Raw genomic sequence first — 17,257 nt, forward strand, 5'->3', positions numbered from 1 at the left:
AAGATGGCTACAAAGAAAATTCAAGAGTAGACAATCCATCATTGCATGCATCATCATCAAGCTTCACACTTAACATGCAATGGCTTTATCACAATACCAACCTTGACCAAATACCACTTCCATGGCATAACAAGGATTTGAACCATGGCTAACATGAACATCAAGTTGGCAACTAAAACATGCATGAATCTCATGACACAACCTCATACATACCTCAATCTTGATGAAAGTTTAGCCAAATATCCTTCTAGATCTCTTCTAAACAAAGGAAATGAAGCAAAATCTCTTCTCCTCTTAGTATTTTCGGCCAAAAGGAGAGAACAAGGATGAACAAATTTTTTGTTTTCTCTTCTTGGTTGCACGGCAATGGGGGGAATGCTACTCTCACACACCTTTTTTTTTCATTCTTTTCTTACCCATGCTTATTTGTTTATTATTTCTCCCTAATGCCCAACAAAACATGTTTCATGACATGTTTAGCCCATATCTCTTTGTCATGGCGGCCATCACTTGTAAAAGGAGAATTTGACATGCAAGTCCATTATTTTGCATGCATGCTTTAATTAGTCATCACACATTTCCTATCGTACTTTCAAAGTTCACTACTAAGTCCTTTCTAGTGGAATTCACCTTTATAACACTAAATCAATCATCATAAAATGTCATACATGAGCACACACATATTATAGGCATCAAAATAAATTTTAATTATTTTTATGCCTCGGTTTTGTGGTCCCAAACCACATTCCGACTAGGGTCAATTTTGGGTGTCACAACTCTCCCCACTTAAGAAATTTTCGTCCCGAAAATCTTACCGTAAATAGGTTTGGATATCGCTCTTTCATAGAGTTCTCGGTCTCCCAAGTAGCTTCTTCTATCCCGTGCTTGAGCCATAACACTTTCACTAGCGGAACCCGCTTGTTTCGCAACTCTTTCACTTCCCGTGATAGGATACGAATCGGTTCTTCCTCATAACTCATATTGGCTTGAATTTCAATTTCTGATGGACTAATCACGTGCGATGGATCGGATCTATAGCGTCAAGCATCGAAACATGAAAGACATCGTGAACCTTTTCGAGTTCAGGGGGCAAAATCAAACGATATGCCACTGGACCGACTCGCTCGGATATCTCATATGGCCCAATGAACCTCGGGCTCAACTTGCCCTTACGGCTAAATCTGAGTATCTTTTTCCAAGGCGATACCTTGAGAAACACTTTATCTCCCACCGATACTCGATATCCTTACGCTTCAGATCCGCGCGTCGACTTTCGACGATCGGAGGCTATCTTGAGACTTTCACGGATTACTTTCACTTTCTGCTCAGCATCTCTAATCAAATCCACCGAAAATCTTGCTTTCACCAAGCTCGGTCCAAAACAATGGTGTACGGCATTTACGACCGTACAAAGCCTCGTAGGGTGCCATCTTAATACTTGATTGAAAGTCGTTGTTGTAAGCGAATTCAATCAACGGCAAATACCGCTCCCATGAACCATTAAACTCAAGGACGCAACATCTCAACATATCCTCAAGTATCCGAATTATCCGCCGGATTGACCATCGGTTTGGGGTGAAAGGCGGTCTGAAATGCAACTTGGTACCCAAAGCTTCTTGCAACTTTTTCCAAAATCGCGAGGTGAATCTCGGATCTCTATCCGACACGATGGAAATAGGCACCCGTGTAATCTCACAATCGAGAACGTACAATTCGGCTAATTTGTCCATTGAAAAATCCGTGACGTCACGGGGACAAAGTGAGCCGACTTAGTCAATCTATCTACCACGACCCAAACCGCATCCTTCTTACTTGTCGACAATGGCGCCCGGATACAAAGTCCATTGTGACTCGATCCCATTTCCACTCGGGTATCGTGATTGGTGAAGTAATCTCAAGGAACTTGATGTTCCGCTTTCACTTGTTGACATATTAAACATCTCAAACAAAGTCGAGATGTCTCGCTTCATACCATGCCACCAAAATCGACGTTTCAAATCGTTGTACATCTTCGTACTTCCGGGTGGATTGCCATTCGGCTACAATGGGCTTCATTCGAATTATCGAAATGAGTTCAATTCTTTGGAACACACGACGACTTTTGAACCTCAAACAATCATCATCATCGATTTGAAACTCCGAGTCCTTGTTCGAACACACTCGGCCCGCTTTGCGTACCAACTCGTCGTCGACTTTCTCGAGCTTCGAATTTGATGTGTCAATAATGGTTTGGCTTTCAATTCAGCCACTAACACACCGCTTCGGATCGAAGACAAGTGCACATTCATCGCTCGTAAAGTGAATAATGATTTACGACTCAAGGCATCCGCAACCACATTCGCCTTTTCGGGTGATAGTCAATGACCACTCATAATCCTTTAACGATTCGAGCCAACGTCTTTGTCGCAGATTTAAGTCTCTTTGGGTCATCAAATATTTGAGACTTTTGTGATCCGAGTACACATGGCACTTCTCACCAAATAAGTAATGTCGCCAAATCTTTAAGGCGAATACGATGGCGCTAATTCGAGATCATGGGTCGGATAATTTTTCTCGTGTGGCTTTAATTGCCTCGACGATAGGCCACAACTCGACCTTCTTGCATCAATACGCAACCTAACCCAAGGAGGAGGCGCCACTATAGATGACAAACTCTTTGCCGATTCGGGTTGCACTAGAATTGGGGCTTCATCAAATAAGTTTTCATTGATCGAAACTTTTCCGACATTTCTCCATCCATTCAACTTAACATCCTTTTGGAGTAGCCGTCATCGGCGTGGCTATCGTTGAAAAACCTTTACAAATCGTCGGTAATAACAAGCAAGCCCCAAAAATCTCGAACCTCAAGAATATTTCTGAGGCTTCCAATTAAGTATGGCTAAAATTTTATTCGGTCGACTCGAATACCGATCAGATACCACATGACCCAAGAAGCTAACCTCTCTTAACCGTAACTCACACTTGTGAACTTAGCATATAATTGCTTATCCCGTAAAATTTGCAAGACTAACCGCAGTGTTCAAGATGTTCGGTCTTATTTCTTGAATAGACCAAGATGTCATCAATGAACACGACTACGAATCGATCCAAATATGGTCTCAAGATCCGATTCATTAAATCCATAAATACCGTAGGGCATTAGTGAGCCCAAACGGCATCACTAGGAACTCATAGTGACCATATCTCGCTCAAGGCGTCTTGGGTACGTCGAATCTCGAATTCGCAATTGATAATAGCCCGATCTCAAATCTATTTTCGAGAACACCGAGGCTCCCTTCAGTTGATCGAACAAGTCATCGATACGTGGTAACGGATATTTGTTCTTTATCGTCGCTTTATTAAGTCGACATAGTCGATGCACGTACCGCATGGTTCCATCCTTCTTTTCACGAACAACACGGCGCACCCAAGGCGAAAAACTCGGCGAGCAAAACCTCTATCCACCAATTCTTGCAACCGAGCTTTCAACTCCTTTAATTCCGTTGGTGCCATACGATACGGAGCTATCGAAATTGAGTGGTACCGGTACCAATTCGATGCCAAATTCTATTTCCGAACAGTGGTAAACCCGCAATTCTTCGTGGAAAACATCCGGTATTCACAAACGACGGCGCAGATTCAGGTTTCTTTTCGATTCTTTGTCATCGAGCACGACGCAAGGTACGCCGCACCCTTTTCTTACATATTTTCGGGCCAACATTGCGATATTACGGTGGCAACCCCTTTAAGTCCGTAGACTCAACCCGAATTATCTCATTATTCGCGCACCTCAAATCGATAGTCTTGCTTTTGCAATTTACAACCGCATCGCATGATCAACCAATCCAAACCAAGAATAACGTCGAATTCATCGAACGGCAAAAGCATCAAGTCCACCGGAAAACAAGAACCTCGAACACTAGGGGACTTTTCTTGCACACTTTGTTGACAAGCACGTAATGACCCAAGGGTTTGACACCGAATTACAAACTCAAGAGACTCAATAGGCAAAGTCTTTTGGATGCTAAGGTTTCACATATATAAGAATGAGTAGAACCAGGTCAATCAAAGCAATCACATTAGTATTGAAAAGAGTGAAAGTACCGGTAATGACATCCGAGAGGCAGATCCTCGCGTGCGCGTATGGCATAAGTCCTAGCAGAGCCCGAGCCTCGGATCCGATGGTAGCATCTCTAGATCCTCTCGACCGCCACTAACATTGCCCATATTTCTAGGTGGCCTACCTCGGCAATGGTAGCACCTGTGTTTCCACTCGACTTACATTTTGTTCAAGCATCCTCGGGCAATCCTTCATAAAGTGGTCGGCCGATCCACACTTATAGCAGGAGCGATCACGAAACCAACAGCTCCCCGAATGCCATTTGCCACAATGTAGACACTCCGCCCTCTCTCGACGATCATTTCCACCACTGGCAATCGAAGTGACTCGTGTGGTCACAGGGGGTCGATCGCGTCCTCGTCTAGAAAAGCCCAAACGCCTCTAAACCGGCTCACATCATCTCAAATCTCTTCGATGCTGTTGAAGAGACTTCCCGAGGACCTCTTTCGAATTCTCCGGTTCCCACATCAACTTTTGTTTCTCCTTTCTAAGCTCTTGACTTTACAAGCTCGCTCAACAAGTACTACGAACTCGTATTTCGAGAATGCCAACGAACATCCTTATATCATCATTCAGCCCATCCTCGGCGTTTACACATAATAGCCTCGGACGAAATGCATTCTCGCGTTTCGGCTAAGCCTCACAAATTTTCGTTCATAGTCGGTGAATCGACATAGAACCTTGCTTAAGATCAAGAAATTCCTTCGCTTTTGGTCGATGAATCTCGATCGATATACTTTTTTGAACTCGGTTTGAAAGAATTCCCAAGTCACTTGCTCTCTAGGTACCACGAAGTCGAGTACTCCACCAATAGTAGGCGGACTCACGTAGCAAGGAGATGGTACACTTTAAGCACTCATCGGGTGTACAAGATAGCTCATCGAGCACCGGATCGTGTTATCCAACCAAAATTCGCTCGCTCAAGCATCATCATCATCCGTAGCTTTAAATTCAGTGGCCCCATGTTTTCGAATCCTATCGATTGGGGCTTACTTGACCTTATTTGGTCACCACCGGAGGTATTGTAGGTGGGGTTGCATTTGTCGGGAATGGAGGTTGTGGAACAGTAGTGTTAGTTCGAATGTATTGGTTAAACCATTCGCTCATCACACTATAAAAGGCTTGCCTAGCCTCATCATTCGGATTGTTGGCCATAGGTTGAGAGTCCGCCGCCTGTCCCTTGCGCGAGCAGCGCCACACTCTCCACATCATCAGCTATCGCCGGTTGGGATCGGGATCCATTGCTATAAACAAACACAAAGTCAAATTGTCGAAATCACCACACTATCGATTCATCATTTAATGGCATGTATAGCTAGACCCCAAACACATCACGGTAGTCCTAGAATCGACTAAACCGTGGCTCGATACCAATAAAATTGTAACACCCGAACCCGAGACCATCGCCGTGTCGGACACGAGGGGTTAACAAGCCAAGTCCACATATTTTGCCCACCAATTTGACATTTCCAGTCAGGCTGGAAAACTGTGTCACCGTCGCCTTAAAAATCATATCTCGAGTTCCAAAACTCGGAAACTGGTTTCGTAATTTTTCCCTGAATTTAGACTCATATATCCATCCATGGATTTATTTCTAGAACTTTTGGTTGGGCCAATTGGTACAGTTTATTAGTTAAAGTTACCCATGTTACAGGGATCGACTGCTTTGACCTTCGTGCGTTACAACTTGAATATCTCTCTGCACAGGGCTTTAATACTGGTGCCGTTTGTTTCTAATGAAACTAGACTCAAAATGGAATCTGAAAATATAAGGCATGACTCCTAATTCTTTCTGGATAATTTATAGTAAATTTTTAAAGTTGCAACAGGGGACCCAGAAACCATTCTGGCCCTGTCTCACAATAGCTTTAATATCTCTTAACATGTAACTCCTATGACCATTTCGTTTCTTCCATATGAAAATAGACTCATCAAGGTTCATTTACATAGCATATTCACTATTTAATACCATCCCTACAAATTTTGGTGATTTTTCAAATTCACGTCACTGCAGCTGGCAGCATCTGTTTTGAAGGTAGGTCTTACCTATTTTGTAGTCTCCATGAACCAACTAGTCTTGCCATACATAGGTTCACATATGATCATTTTAACCATACCAATGGCTGATCATGTGACCAACATTCCCACTTCCAATCCATAATCACATCATGACACCATATATATATATACAAACCGCAAATAGTCTAAGTTCGTACTTCACTTTTACGAGCCATTTTCGCATGGTGAACACATATACATCACAAACATATTTAAACCAACAAAGGGTAGTCCTATACATGCCATTTCAAAGTTCAACCAAAATTTATACCAAAATGGAGGCGTTGATAGTGTGGATGACTTCGACTTTAATGATCCCAAATCCGATTGCTATCGAGCAAAATCTATAAAACAGAGAGCCAAAGCAACGGGTAAGCATTTTATGCTTAGTAAGTCTCAAGGAATAAAATCAGCTTTAATTAAAGCAATACATTCACATAGCCAAATGCATCATTTCATTAATACACATTCACATAATCATTCTTACTTCCAACTTCATCATTATATACTTTCACAAGGTATCAACCTATTCAATAGCTGAAATTGTTAGTCGATTGAGCGAATGTTGCTCAAACATGTCGACTTTCCAATGCACATATAAACATACCTTATTCTTTGGGCCTTTCGAGCGCATACTAATTGAATTTATTACAGCAACCAACACTCACCTCCAGCCCAAGCTTCTTGAATACAACCGGATATAACCACGTGCACGAATGCCTTCGGTCTTAGCCCGGATAGAATGACTCGCACGAATGCCTTGGTCTTAGCCGGATGTAGCCACTAGCACAATTGCCTTGGTCTTAACCGGATATAATTTCCAGCATAAATGTCTTCGGACTTAGCCGGATATCATTCAATTGCTCATGCACACATGCATCAATAATCATTAGACATTCATATTTCATTTTCGTTACTAAGGCTCAAACGCAAATATAATCACAAGCATAATCGCCTTCGGGACTTAGCCCGGGTATCATTCAAATACTCATACACACATAAATCAATAATCAATACACATCCATATTTCATTTCACATAATTCAAGTAGGGTCACTTCTTGAGGACTTACCTCGGATGTTGTCGAACGGCTTTTACGGCTATTCGATCACTTTTTCCTTCCCCTTGTCCAATTATGGCCCTCTAAGCTCTTGAGCTAATTCAAACAAATTCAATTTATTAAAACCTCATTGTGCTAGCTTATGGCCGAATATGACAAGGAGTTTAAATGGTCATATGGCCACCCTTTAGCTTGAATACACAATGGTCATGCACATTTTATACTACATCAAGCAATTCAATACAATTCATTCGAGCATCAAGGAAAAGCTAAGGCCATCAATAGGCTCCCTAAGGCTGAATATACATGTCCATGTTGAGGCCAATTATGCACTTAATACCACACAAAAACAGCATGCATTTTACTAGTTAATGCTTTGCATATTGTAGCTCAAAACTTATAATATAGCATCAAGCACTCATATGTGTGCTAGGCCGAATGTGCTTGCAATTTCACCAACATTCTTCAACATCTTCTTCTTTAAACAAACATATTCATCACTTACTTCATAACCAAAACATCATGTGCAAACATATATATACATATATGAGCATGGCCGAATTTCAAGGTGTCCATATAGCCATACAAAACACAAATTTTAACTAACATGCAAGAAGCATGAACCATGCTCATGAATGCATCATGGCGAATACATCACAATCATGCCCTTTCATCTTCAATCATGGTTAAACAAAAGAAAACTCAAAGTCTTACTCAAGATGGCTACAAAGAAAATTCAAGAGTAGACAATCCATCATTGCATGCATCATCATCAAGCTTCACACTTAACATGCAATGGCTTTATCACAATACCAACCTTGACCAAATACCACTTCCATGGCATAACAAGGATTTGAACCATGGCTAACATGAACATCAAGTTGGCAACTAAAACATGCATGAATCTCATGACACAACCTCATACATACCTCAATCTTGATGCAAGTTTAGCCAAATATCCTTCTAGATCTCTTCTAAACAAAGGAAATGAAGCAAAATCTCTTCTCCCTCTTAGTATTTTCGGCCAAAAGGAGAGAACAAGGATGAACAAATTTTTTGTTTTCTTCTTGGTTGCACGGCAATGGGGGGGGGAATGCTACTCTCTCACACACCCTTTTTTTTTCATTCTTTTCTTACCCATGCTTATTTGTTTATTATTTCTCCCTAATGCCCAACAAAACATGTTTCATGACATGTTTAGCCCATATCTCTTTGTCATGGCGGCCATCACTTGTAAAAGGGAATTTGACATGCAAGTCCATTATTTTGCATGCATGCTTTAATTAGTCATCACACATTTCCCTATCGTACTTTCAAAGTTCACTACTAAGTCCTTTCTAGTGGAATTCACCTTTATAACACTAAATCAATCATCATAAAATGTCATACATGAGCACACACATATTATAGGCATCAAAATAAATTTTTAATTATTTTTATGCCTCGGTTTTGTGGTCCCGAAACCACATTCCGACTAGGGTCAATTTTGGGCTGTCACATCATGCATCAGCTAATGGACACCTTTTCCCCTTTGGTGCGTGCATGCATGCTTAGCCATGAAGAATTATTTAATTTCCATGAATGATCAACCTTTAATTCCCCTTCAATCCCCCTTGGCCAAATGATAGATGCATGAGACATGCATCTCCTTTAATTGAAGCTTTAATGTGTCTTGAACACATCAATAGATAGCGTGCATCTAGTTGGTTCATTCCCTAATGTCAGTGCATGTTTGTGTGGTTCATTGGTTGAATTAATGTAGCTTAGCTCCCTTAATTTTTGTACATGAATTCTCTCATGCATGAAGTAAATGATTGGCCACATACTCCTCTCCTTACTGCCGTCCATGATGTTAGAAAAAATGGGTTTGCAAAACGCAATGGAAAATAAATTTAGGGAAAAACTAGAGTTTTAAAAATTTTTCCAAAACAAGATATTGGTTAAGATATTTAAAATGTTTACACACTTAATCAAAAATGTTTCGCTATCCTAAAGCTCACATCTGCTGAATGTGGGATCACTTTGTATTAGAAATTTTTTCACGAAAATTACCAGTAGGGTAATTTTGTAATTTCTCTAAACTTGAGTCAAGCTTTAAATCAGAAAAATATCTCTAGAAATTTTCTGGAATAATCTTTTTACTAAATTTTCTCTCTACAACTTTCTCTTAAATTCAAGTGTGTGTAAATAATAACCCAAGGCTCTAATTATATAAGAAGAGCTTAGAGAGTTCAACTATGATTAAATTTAATCACTTTAATATTAAATGTAATCTAATACTCCTTTTGTTGGATTATTGCCAATTTAATCATAAAAAGCTAATTTTTTAGGAATTTTAGACCAAGCTTCTGATAAACTTTGATTTTCGGCTAACCCAGCACTAACCCTTCGATATATTTATTGATGGAAGTATCATTGATCCTATTGATAACGAGTAGGACCAAATAATTCGATGGGAGTAGTTGCTGAACCGTACCACAGTTTCGATAACAACAAAAGCTGCAAAAAAGACTGTAGCTATACTACTGGAAAGGACGGTTCAATATTTCCCATACATAATCCTTTGTATAAACATTGGGGTGGGTGGAAACTAAGATTGAATAAGCCTGCTAATATGCCCAATGTCCCTGCTACAATATGATGAGAGATTATTCCTCCAAGAACAAAATCATTAAAACCTTCCATGCCCCATGCCAGATTTACAGTTTGGACCTTGCTAGTTAGTCCATAAGGGTCCAAAACCTATATTCCAGGACCATACAATCTCGTTACATGAAATGTACCAAAGCCAAAGCAAGCCACTCCTGAGAGAAATAAATGAATTCCAAAAATCTTAGGTAAATCCAAAGAAGATTTTCCCTCATTTTCCATTTATTTTATTCTATCATATTTATATTATTCTAATTCTATTTATTTCTTTTTTTTATTTTGATAAATTATTAAATGATTCATTATTATAATTATGAATTTTCATTTACTTATGTCTAAATGGAGTCAAAAATATATTCTATTTATCTAGTCAAAATATATTTTTTTCTATTTATCTTATTAGAATTAAGGGGCAGGTTTCATGTCAATGGAAAAATACCTCATTTGTTGTTACACTCCTATAAACAATAAATACGAACTAAGGGGTTCTCTTGAACTAAGAAGGGGAAGGAAGAAAGTGAGTCGGTGTGATAATTCCTCATCCTCAAATTAATCCTTCCCATGGATTATTGTCCCAATGAATAATTAATTATAGGGGTGAAATCTTGATAGAATTTGAAAAAACGAGAAGCTCCGAGCCATAAAATAAGAAAAAAATACAAAATTCTCATGTTTATAGGATTAAACAAAGGGATTCGTAAATGAGAGTGCCAATGCTACAACCAACCCATAAATTGTTAATGCTTCCATAAAAGCCAAACTAAGCAATAAAGTACCTCGTATTTTTCCTTCCACCTCAGGTTGTCTCGCAATACCTTTTATAGCTTAGTCGCAATAGTTCCTTGAACAACTCTAAGTCTAATAGAAACAAGCCCGACAGCCAACCTAGTAGCAATAACGGAAGCGGCAGAAATTAGTGGATTCATGATAAGTTCCTCGCATCAAAATAAAGAAATGGTTAAAGATACAATCATCCAATGAATTTTGACTTAATTATATTATTCCATCACTAAGATTCAACCTGCCGAAGTAACTAAGAACTTCAAATGGAAGTGAAAAGATTATTGAACCGTTAGAACTATTTGCTAGATTCTTTTGAATCAACACATACTTTGTTCTTCCCTTTCTTTTTTCCAACCCATTCTTTGCTTTGAATTCTTCGTTTTTGTCTTCATTTTATCTCTTTATTCGTTCAATTCAAAGTTAAAGATGAAATAGAGGAACTTCTATTCTTCTATTGGAATACTATCTAAATCCACAATAGTAGGTAGGATTAGATATATTTTGAGTTCGTATATAACTAGTCAATACCTAATATCCCATATACATGTGTTTCTTACATAATGTAAACCAACTATTCATATATTAGATTCAATTGGATTCTAGAATTATTTCTCGAAGGATAGACAAGAGTTGTCTTATAGCCATTAGATTCCATATACCTAATTTTACCCTCATTTTTCCCTAATCATTTTTTATCTACAAGATAAATATTAGATTAAATTTAATATTAAATCTTATTAAAACAATAGAATGTTTATCTTGTAGATAAATATTAAATTAAATTTAATATTAAGATAATTATTTTAATATTAAATTAATAAAATATTATTTAGATAAGTCTTAAATTAAATTTAATATTAAACTATTAAATTAATATTATTTTTAAATAATTAATTTGAAATCAAATTCTCTGGTGGAATTCTAGTCGGAATGTAACTCTTCCACTATTCAACCACCAACAACCAACCGTCGTCGGCCACTAGGAAGTTACTGTCACAGCCACCAGCACCGCCATGTCCGATGATGCAGGTGCGACACCCTTACAGCACCCCGAGCCTGTTCGGCTACTGTCAGTTTGGTTTGGGTCAATGATGACTCGACCGATCTAGTCTAGCCATCAATTAAACCGTCGGCTCAATTTCACATACCAGACCCGATTCAACTTGTTTTTGGGTCTTGGTCTCGGTTTTGGGCTCCCAAGCCCAATTTATGATCTTAGGTCCAATTTTCAAGTTTAATTACCTATTGGATCAATTGTCTGACTTGAAAATTAACTTCCAAAAATATCATATTAATTTTAATTGATTTGATTAGTTTACTTGATCAAAATAAATTTTTCCAAAAATCACTTAGATTTTCCAAATTAATTTTTCAAGAAAATTCTTTAAAATAATTTTTATGACCACATAATTTAATTCCACGTCAAATAAATTGACTCAATTAAATTATTCCTAAAGTTGTAGAATTTTCTTCCGATTCAAATACAGTCCGATCGAGCTTTTGTTGAGCTAGGGGAGGGACCAATCGAACATATAAAATTAGGCTCTAATGATTGCAATTATGTCCAGAAGCATTGTTCTGATAATTCACAACTACTTAATTATGGAGTCAGTCCCTAAGAAGTGCCATGATTGAAAACTCCTTATTCTATACTCTTTACGAAAGCAATCCATCCAATTCTTTGTCCAATGACCTCGTCATGTGTGTGTTACACTCATATGATATCCTTGATTCCTTTGAGTTAAATCCATTCACTCAATACAATCCTATTTTATCTCATTGTCAACATTGTGTCTTCTTAATAATTAATATGGTAACAGCCCGTTTTTAGTGAAATCAAAACAATGGTTTTGAGACCACAAATATGACGAGTAAATTAGTATTTTATTATTATTTTCATGTCTATGGGATGTTAGAAGGCTCGTTTTAAAATTTTGTTAAGAAATTTTGGCGTTTGCATGCTTAATTACGTAAAAAGGACTAAATTGTAAAAGGTGCTAAAATAGATTTCTATTCGTAAAAAGGGTCAAATGGCTATGAAAATTAAATGTGAGTGGACTTAGATGGTAATTAGACCATTTATAATGTTAGTGAACTTTTATGGACACAAATTAAGTGATTTTTAAGTTATAAACTAAGGTTAAATTAGTAAATTGATTAATAAATCTAAATTAACTAAATGAAAAATGCTATCATCTTTCTAAATGAAATTCACCACCGAAAATAGGATAAGAAAACCCCATTGAAGAATATTGAAGGTTCGGTTGAGTTCTTTTCCTTGCATGTAAGTGCTTTTAGCCCCGTTTTTAATGATTTTTATATTTTTGAAGTCATTATAGCTTAATCTAGCTAGCCCAAGGATTAATTTGCAAAAATGTTAAAGATATAAGATTTTTCCATAAATGTTCTTGCATGACTTTTTATGTTTGATGGAAGATTATGAGCCCTTGTTGTCAAATAAACAAGTTTTGTAAAGGGATTTTTTTTATGAAAATTTCATTTAGTGACTTATTTTTAAAAGTGGTAAAAAAATCATGGTAAATTTATGAAATGATGGTTTGTATAGGTTGATATAGGTCCTTGTAAAAATTGGCTAGCTTGGTAAAAGGATGAAAATGCTTAGATTTCAATTTATGAGCTTAAGGACTAAATTATGAAAAGTTAAAAATATTAGGGGCAATTTTGTAATTTTGAAAAAATGTGAAATACAGACTAAATTGAATAATAAAAGAATTAAATGAATTGAATTTGTCTATTTAGATCAAGATAGGCCACGTACGGATCTAGATCGAGGAAAAGCTAAAGCCTTAGATTAATCGATCTCGTTTCTACGCCCTTGTCGTCGAGGTAAGTTCATATGACCTTGTAATAGTTTTAATGTTAGCTAAATTCAATGTTTACTATGTTGTTTTAATATAAATGAATCTAAATATAAATGTATTAATGCCATAATGAATTGACGGATAACAAGTCCCATTTGAATCTTAAGAATTCTTAGCATACAAATGACATGTTATTAGGGGTTTCATGTTTCGGGTGCTGATATTGAATGTCCTATCAATGGTTAAGGTTCTACATCTATTGCGAATACTCCACAGCTCATGTGAGCAACATCTTGTAGCTTATATTTCGACCCACAGCTCGTGTGAGCAGGCCCATTTCACAGCTCGTGTGAGCAACGATGTAAAGGAAAGGTTACGGTTATATGTTTAAGCACACTTCGTGTGAGCTTTCTTAAGTATCCGATGATATTCTAAATGGTTCAACTGGCATGAAGAGGAAGGAATGGTAAGTGTTCAAATGAACTATATCATGTAATTATAAAAAGGATTGAAATGGTAAGCTTCAATGGAAGTATGCTTATTTTTATGAAAATGGTGAATTCAAATGAAGTATATTCATGTATAATGGCTTACCTAATATTAAATTCAAGTGAACTATGTTTGAATAAACTAACATGTGTTATTGATGGTGCATAGGCTTGTGCCAAGCTTGTGGTTGGATTATATTATGTTTATTCTTAATGTTTATTAATGAAATTGTAAGTTATGTTTCATGTTCTACGAACTTACTAATAATTATGTGCTTATGTTGTTTTCTTTCCTATGTTTTAAAGATAATCAGAAGCTCGATCGGTTTGGAAACTCATCAGAGATCTATCACACTATCCATCATAAATATCAGTAGTTTTTTATGTTTTGGCTAAGGTTATAATGGCATGTATAGATGGATTTGTGTTGGTATATAGTTAAATGTTAGTTGATGATTTTGCATTGTATAAGTTGGTACCATTTGATGTTGGTTTGTGTCATTTTGGCACTTATTATGCATGAAAGGTGTGGCTCAAGTGGTAAGTTATATGAAGTGCTAATAGTCATATTTGAGGTATGATTTGGTAAAAGTTGAGTAATGTTTGATAGTAGAAATGTGATCAAATATATGCATGTCTTGGTAAGTTTGTATGTTTGCTATTAAGGTGCCCTATATGGAATATTGGTTGAATGATTTTGGACTATTGAAATGGTCATTTCATGTTGGTTTTGATCATGTTTTGATGCTTTGATTAGGTGTTTTAATGGCATTTAAATGGTTACTTGAATTGGTAATGGAAATGGCTTGATTTTGGGTAAATTCATGTCCACACGGCCTAAGACACGGGTGTGTGACTCAGCCATGTGTGACACACGACCAGGCGACACGGCCGTGTGTCCCCTGTACATAATAATGCATGCAAGTTAGGCTATTACACAGCCTAGCACAAGGCCTAGGACACGGCCATGTGGAGCTATTTTGAGAGTTACACGGCTTGACACACAAGCGTATGGCTTGGCCATATGACCCAACTCAGAGAGTTACACAGGTGAGGACATAGCCGTGTGTACCTATTTCGATTGTTACATGGCCTGAGACATGGGAGTGTTTCTCAGGCTGTGACCTCTGCAGTCTAATTTTTTCTAAATTTTTCATGAACTTTCCAAATGTTTTCAATTTAGTCCTGAATTATTTCTTAAGTATATTTAGGGCCTCAAGGGCTCTATTTAGGGATGATATGTACATGAATGGATGATTTATATCATATTATGTCAATGTATGAAATGTATGACTTAATGTTCAAATTGTACGGTAATGCTCCGTAACCCTATTCTAACAACGGATACGAGTTAAAGGTTTTACGAATATCATCACTGTGAACAAATTACTATGATAAATTGCTTATTTGAGAACAAACAACCTGTGGCTATGTTCCATATTTATCAATCCACACAATACAAATGAGATGATATCATTAACTGTAACACCCTAAACCCAGCCTAGACGTTATGATCGAATCTGGCGTGTCACATTAAAATGCTTTTTCGAAAAACCTTTTCTTATTAATAAATCTCACTTGAAAGAGAAAAGACCCTTTGTTTAATTCAAAAGTCAACTTAATTATTTTTTAACCATTTTAAACCAGCCTTACTTTTAAAAACATGTTTGTTGCGGAAGCATTTCAACAATGTTGCGAAAATGTGATGTTATGAAAACAGATATCATTTTGGAAAATCGTGCTCTACTTTTAACAGAAATAAATCATAATAGTTAAAACCCCCAAGCTAAAAGCTAGAAGATTAGAGAAAAGGCCTTATTACATCAAAAACCCATAGACAAAGTAATTTAAGTAATGCAAAAGAAAATACGAAAATTTAAAATCATTCGTAGTGTGGCCACCTCCGAGTCCTCCCATACATCGAACTGCCTACTGAGGATTTCCTGAAAAATTTAAAAGAGGGGGTGAGTTTATGAAAACTTAGTGTGTACAACCCTCATCGATCATAAAGCATGCGTCACATCAATTTGGGCCTAAGCCCATTACAATAACGGTGGCACTTGACCTTAATCCATAGTAGCCTCAGTTGGACCTGAGCCCATGTCACAATCAGAATTAGATTATGCAATGCACAAATACCCAACCAACCCTGCACTCTGTATCCCATCCAACCCTACACTCCTGTGAGGATTTAATCGACCCAACCATCCCTTCACTCTTAATGTAGCACTGGTTGCGGCACTAACCAATTTCGCAACAAAGCTGCCAATCACATAATGGCTTTAAGCCATCAGTGAATCCATAGTCGTCAAGCGACCAAGCAATCCTAACAAATCATATACTTCCTCCAAATCAATGATCTCGTCCCCCATGCAGCATAATATCACATGAATGCAAACATATCATAAATGGCATACAATAACAATCATATAACATTTAGGGGCATTTTAGTCATTTTGCCCTTCGAGGCATAACGGTCATTTCGTAAATCAAGATCTGAGTACACTTACTGACCCATCAGTAGGTTCACAGTCGACTCGCGCGACTCGTGCAACCTTTAGTAAATAAACAGAGTGATTGGGCCCAAAGCCCATTTAAGCAAGCCCATAGGCCCACACGACCCATTAGCCCACCAAGCCCGATTTTCATCTAAGCCATGTGAGTGACACGACTGGTCCAATGTTTTCCCACCTATTAGTGAGTTTTATACATCGAGGGCCTACGGGTCCATTACTTGGCCCAAGTGGGCCCACACGCTCGTGTGGTCCATTTAGCCCAAACTCAGTCACGGCTATGTGACCTACATAGCCCAGCCCAATATTTAACACCTACCGTGGATTTAATCTGTGTGGGGCCCACAATCCCATTGGGGCTACACAGCCCATTTCGGCCCAACGTGGCCCATAACGGCCCAAGTCCACAGAAACACCCATGGTGGCCTTTTTAGTCTATCGCCCATGATTTTTGGGCTCAGTTTACCCCACGAGCGATCGTACGCTCGTGAGGCCCCTAATGCCGAAGTTTCGACACTTCGGCTCTTCGGCTCTTCGGCTTTTCGACTTTTTGGCTTTGCCGATTTATAATAAAATAGGGGTGTGATTACACACCTAGTTGTGTAAACGAGCGAATAGTCCTCGAGTACCAAAACCTATACCCATTCACAACACACGATTAATCGCATGTCAATAGGAATACAACCAGCCTTAATCAATATACTTAATCACTTAAACCACAACCACCTACCTTGCTTGAGCCAACAAATATTCGCACCTAACTGTTGATCAAAAGCAATTACCCAG

Source organism: Gossypium arboreum, chromosome 10 (assembly GCF_025698485.1).
Source record: "Gossypium arboreum isolate Shixiya-1 chromosome 10, ASM2569848v2, whole genome shotgun sequence".
Classification (NCBI taxonomy): Eukaryota; Viridiplantae; Streptophyta; class Magnoliopsida; order Malvales; family Malvaceae; genus Gossypium; species Gossypium arboreum.